This window comes from Mugil cephalus, chromosome 2, assembly GCF_022458985.1.
Source record: "Mugil cephalus isolate CIBA_MC_2020 chromosome 2, CIBA_Mcephalus_1.1, whole genome shotgun sequence".
Taxonomy (NCBI): Eukaryota; Metazoa; Chordata; class Actinopteri; order Mugiliformes; family Mugilidae; genus Mugil; species Mugil cephalus.
In genome coordinates, this window is record NC_061771.1 from 15,263,219 (window position 1) to 15,269,278 (window position 6,060).

The window sequence follows — 6,060 nt, forward strand, 5'->3', positions numbered from 1 at the left end:
TTCGCCGCTCATTTGCCTTGATTAGCGTATTATTGTATGATTACTGTGGGGGGTTACATCAGCTTGCAATGCTTTTTAATATTAAAGTTGAGTTGTAGTGAGGTTAGCTTGGATGGGTTAGGGTTAGGAGATGAAGTGAGATGAAGTTTGTGTCCATCTGTCTGCTCGCATTAAACTACCAAAGCAGATCTGGTACTGGCTAGAGGAGAAGTTGGGGTACAGGAGGAGGCTTCAGATGTCAAATTAAAAAAAGGAAAAACAAAAAAAAAACAACAATGCTGCAACACTTGGCTGAGGTTAGAAATCAGTTTGAAACATGATGAATTAAATGTGGGTTGCCTCTCACTTCAGTTCAGCTGTGACTTCTTTCATTATTTCACCCAGGCCTGAGTGGTATACCAGTTTCTTACCAAATACCAAATATTTTTTTGGTTTTGATATGAATTTTTATATACCTGCATACTTATATATTTGATTTGTACTATATTTGATTACACAGGGTTCCGAATGCTGCATCACGAGACACTGTTTCTGACCGGACCATTTTCAATGTAGCGTTTCTAAATACTCATGGTGCGACTACGTCACTGCGAGGCATGGTGAAGATGGAAATGTCCGAAATTCAAGTGGCAGAACGAGAAGACCGAACGAAAAAAATTCAGCGGTTTGGGTTTTTTTAGGGTGACAAGAAGTCTCTGATTTCTGGATGACCTGTCCCCTGGCTATAGCTGTCCATGCAAATGTCCCCAATTTTAGCTTTTTATGAATAAGAAAGACTACAATTATTACGGTAGCCAGTCGCGGCTGATACAAATTTTTAGTCATACCACCCAGCCCTAATTTAACCCACCTAAACTGATTTAGCTGAAGGGAACAGATGATCTCATCTAAGAATATCAGATACTAGTTTGCAGATCTATTCAGTATCAATGCATTTTTCTTGATATTTTCATCAAGTTATGCCTTTACCTGTCCAAACTAGCTCTATACGTTTCATTTCAGAATAAAAAATTGACCAAAGAGATACGTTTCTCTCTGGTGACTCAACAGATGATAGCTGCGTGCACAGGCCCGGGCTCATTCATCTACCTGGTATTTTAAATGTGCTTAGGCTGTTGCATGGACACCAGCCTGGATGCCAGCCCTTCTGCCTCTGATTACCTAATTCCTCAGAGATTACTGCGAGACTCTTGCTGCCAGAGGCGCTGACATGATGCGGAGAAATGTCGCCAGCCGTCATGAAACCAGCCGCCCCAATCAATCAGTCAGTATTCCTGCCCTTCCCTGTATGGGTTTAAATGTGTGTGTTTACGTGAGAGAAAAAGAGAACGCGGGATTCACCTATTTGCTCTCCCGGGTCGGCATGTGAAGAGGAGAGGCTGGGAGGCCCTGAAAACATCGACATTCATCAATTACTGCAACCAGGAAGGTTGTGTGTGTCAGGAGGAGCAGATGGTGTCTGGTGGTGTGCGTGTGAGAGACGGGGTAAGGGTGTTTGTTCGCATGTGAGAAGCAGGGAAAGGTGACGACGTAGACAGAGATAGAAATGTATGAGATTGAGATGCAGGGATGTGTGAGGGGGGGAATATGCACAGGTGTGCTACACGGGGAGAAGCTGGGAGGAAAGAGTGGCGTGCTCGGGCGTCTCACTGCGCTCGCGGATGGCTGCAGGATAACTAATCAATCTATACCTGCCCCTGAGAGAGAGGAGAGGAAGAGTCAGACAAGATTAGTGGAGATAGATCGCGTCAGCCAGGCACACCGCTGTAGCTCCTCTGCAGACCCTGTTAATCTGCGTCCTTGTTTTCCGCGTCTGGCGGAAAGAAACTGGCCGAAACGCCCTCATGATTATGCATGAATACATTAATTTCATCACATTTCTTTACTGATAAGTACTAAAATTTCTTCGGGGAGCTAGAAAGCTAGAAAGCTAAAAAGCTTGTAGTACTGTAACTGTAAGAAATGGACGGCTCATTTTTGCACTGAATTACCTTATACCCTGGGTTTGTGCTACGGACCTTTTTTTTCTACTTAAATATACATTTTCTGGGATGAGCTCAGACAAAACAGTCCCAGAATCCCATTTTCTTCCCCGCAAACTTTTAGAACTTTATAAATCTACCTTCCACCCAAACGTTGCTTGTGCAAATGTTGCTGCTTCCTTCAGTGGGGGAGATTTTTTTCTTCTTCTTCACCCTCCCTGCTCTTAACTGTGTACCAGCGGTTCTAGGGGCTGTCATATTGCATCAGCGCTCTGCTGATTACTTCCACCTTGTCTCCCTCGTCAGGAAATGATTCTGACACGCACTCACACCCTGCTTTCTCTGCATCAATATGCGTGCGATGGAAAAACTGCAGACAGTAAATAAATAATGAAAGACAAGGTAGGGAGGAGGTGGAGGGTGGGGGCTCCATGTGTCGGTCTCTTTCTCTGTCCTCCGTGTGTGTATGTGTGTATGCGTGCTAGTGAGTCAGTGTGGGAAAAGTGTTATGTGCATTGTGTGAAGGCATGTGCCTGCACGGTTTCCTCAAAGTTAGGGATGGAAATGAACGGCAGCGTTACACCAAATTCTATAATGATGATAATAATAATTTTCTGTGCATACTATATGTGTTAGCATCGTTTCACAGGACTGTATGCAGATCTTCCCTCTGCTTGGTGGAAAGACGTATGCCAGTAGCTCAGCGAGGGAATATTTTCAGTCAAAATCCCTGAAGGGATTATTTCAGAGAGTCTGCATTTCTGTGGAGGACACAGAGAGGTTAAGCACATCCGATTGGCCCACTAACCCTGGCAACCCGTGGCAAGACTGCCATGAGAGGCACCTGTATTCAGCTTAGCGTCTATCTCAGTGCACATCACCATGATTTTCCGGTATAAACTATTCAACCACCGTGATGAGACACTTTCAGCGGCTGCCGTGACCGTCGCCTGCACACTTACATCGACGGAAAACGAACACAATCAACGTTTCACTTGTCTAAAACGGCTTCATCCTTCACCTGCAGTGTCCTGGGTGCTGCGCCGGTTTTGTGTGGCGTTTGCGTGTGCGTGGGCTGTTCGTGCGTTTGTGTGCAGGGTTCAAACTGAGTTCACTGCTAAAAATTCTTATTTGGGCAGCTATAAAATAAACTGGGACAATTGTATTTAGCGAGCGATGTAGTTCTTAAGCGGGAAGACACCATTTGTCACTGTTACGGGTCACTTGGAGGTTTGTTAGTATTTACAGGAAGTTTAAACGTCTGCATTGTTCCAGCTCTCATCCCAGAGGGACGGCGCAGAAACTTGACTCACAGTTTCTGCAAAACACGAGAAAAGCAAAATTATGTAATGAAGCAGTTTGGGGGAAAAAAACGCCTTTTAGTGTTTTGTGCTGTGTTAAATTTGTGTTTTTGTTTGTACCACGCAAGCGTGGTAGAGATTCTGCCCAACACAGCAGTGTAGACAATATGGCATAGGTCTTCAACAAGGGGGCCCCCTAGGGGTCGCGGGGGTACTGCAAGGGGGTCACAAAATCTTTGCCTGATTAGACATTTTTTATATATATATAAGTTTTATGCCTAAAAATTAAATAATGCTAAAATTCAGTAGCAGGACCACACCCCAACTGCATCTGTTTGAAATTTGAACATGTGTATTATTAGACTTAGCCTAATATTGAATGCAAAATGATAATATGGTGTATATTTATACATAGCACCAGGCTAAGTTTAATATAGAACACATTCAATACCCCTGCAATATTATTGAAGGTATTAAGTTTATTTTGCAGTTTTGTTGGCCTTGTGGTTTAAACTTGAATCTTTCTTTATGTTTAATGTAAAAGAAATCTATATAATTCCTTTATAGAATATAAATAAATATAAATTATAAATAATAAATATGTGCGTATTGGTACGCTTTGTTTACACAGTTGTAACTTCAATTTTAATATCTGGTGGTTATTGTTTCTATCCTGAATATGGCAACATATAAGAATATAAGAATATAAGAAGTCAAATTATTTTAAAGATGAATCAGACAAACAGTGAAAGTATAAGTTATCTTTTGGTTCTTTCAAACATGTAAACATCCATCTCCGAGTTTAATTTTTGACACTTTTTGATTTTGCCTCCATTTTGACTGACTCTTTTCATCAACTGTCTGACTGACTGTGTTTCTTATCCTATCAGACGAAGCGATGCGGCCACGCTCCAAGATCTCAGCCTTTAACTGTGGCACTGTATGCCATCGGTGGATCACAACTTGAATAAATAAAACACAACGAAACAACGAAGCAAAAGAACGAGAAAGGAATTACACCTGAGTTGTAGTGACTCCAAGTTGGTCTGTTATCGGAAACCAGATTTAAATGTAAACCTGTTCGGTACTTCACTCATTACTCAAACATGTACAACCTATTCATATCGAAATGCTTTTTAGGGCTCAGGTGTTTTTACTGTTGAGACTGAAATGACACCTTCAGCAGTTTCGTATGATGCGGTGAGTGGTCTATAGCCTGCTGTTACAACATGTCTGAATGGAGGTCTTCTGGGAAAAAAAAAAAAAAAAAACCAGAAGATACCATCTTGGTGCAGATCATTAAGTGAAACTCACATCTGCAGCAGGACCTGGTTAATCTCGGAAACAGTCATTTTCAGACAGTGTGACGGTTTAAATGATGCCTCATCATTGTGCCTCATCCATGTGAATCTAACGCAGCCTAGCATCTGTTTTAGCATTCAACTAATGTCTTGTTTCTTTCCAAACAGACGTGAAAATATGGAATTTTCCTCTTTGTAGAGACTTGAGTGCTGTAGCTGCTTCTTTGTAACCGGGTGCAGTGACTTCCTAGAGTCTTGTTGTCACGGGGTTGCCAGGCAACCAGTGGAGGGAAGAATGGATGCGTGTCGGAGTTCTGCTTTTACAATACTGGTCCTAAAACTACCATTTCTGTAAGAATGATTTATAAGTCCTATAAATTAGGAAAAGTGCTTCGGTCGTAACCCAGACATGGAAGCTCTCGCAGTCCAACACATAAAAGGTCATTTTGGGACAGTTCTGGGGACGGAGGACTTGTCATACAGTAGCTACATTGTATTCCCACTATGCTAACCTGCTAACAAGCTCCTGCTACCCTCTCTCTGTCTCTCTCTGTCAAAGCAGGAAACTGAACATTACCGCCGAGGCCTGAGGACTTTAAATCCCGGTTCCAGAGCACAGAGTGGGAGGTGGGAGGAAGGATTAGAGAGAGCCGTCTCTGATGTTATTTAATCTCGCCGGCCGGGGAGTGAGCGAGCCAGTGCACTCCTGATGCACATTATCAACCTCTGATGACCAGCGAGGGGGGATTGAGCGCCTCAGATGCCCTGTTGCCACCAAACGCTGCTGCTGCCGCCGCCGCCGCTGCTGCAGAGCACTTGAAGCCTTCTTCCCGGCCCCGGCTCTAACCAGTCAGCAGCTCAATTTGGGTGATGGCAAGCGTGCTCAGTCAGGGGCGAAGTCGGTCCCGGATGATTTCCTCCTTCTCTGCTCGTTCTCCTCTGCGTCGACACCCCTCCCCACCTCAGCTATCGTCCAAATGTGCCTCTGTCCTCCCTTTCCCCTCCCTCTGCTGCTCCCCCCCCCCTTCTCCTCCCTCCCCACCCGTAGCATTTCCACTCCTGCCCCCTCCCATACCCCTGAAACTCAAAGAGCCGGCAATCACTCAGTTGCTCAAGTTATCTCAGGAGCCTGTCTCGCTTCACCTCCTCCTCCTCCTCCCCCACCTCACCTACCCCACACGCCATCTTCCCCTCTTTTACTTCCCCACATCCCTCCACCACCCCTGTGCTCTCCCCCCACCAAGTGCATTCCAGCATGACAAACCACATGGGATTTCACTAGTCCTTTAAAGTCTGCTGCCTCTGGGAACCACTCTTCTTCATGCAACATTTTAGTATTCTAGGGAATACGTGACTGGGGAGGCAACCAGTGCTGTTACATTTCTCCAGTCTCCTCCTGGTTGTTATTTCTGTTGATGCATTGCAGCAGGAAAAAAAAAAATCGTGGTTATCAGTTGATCTCAACTGACCACTGAT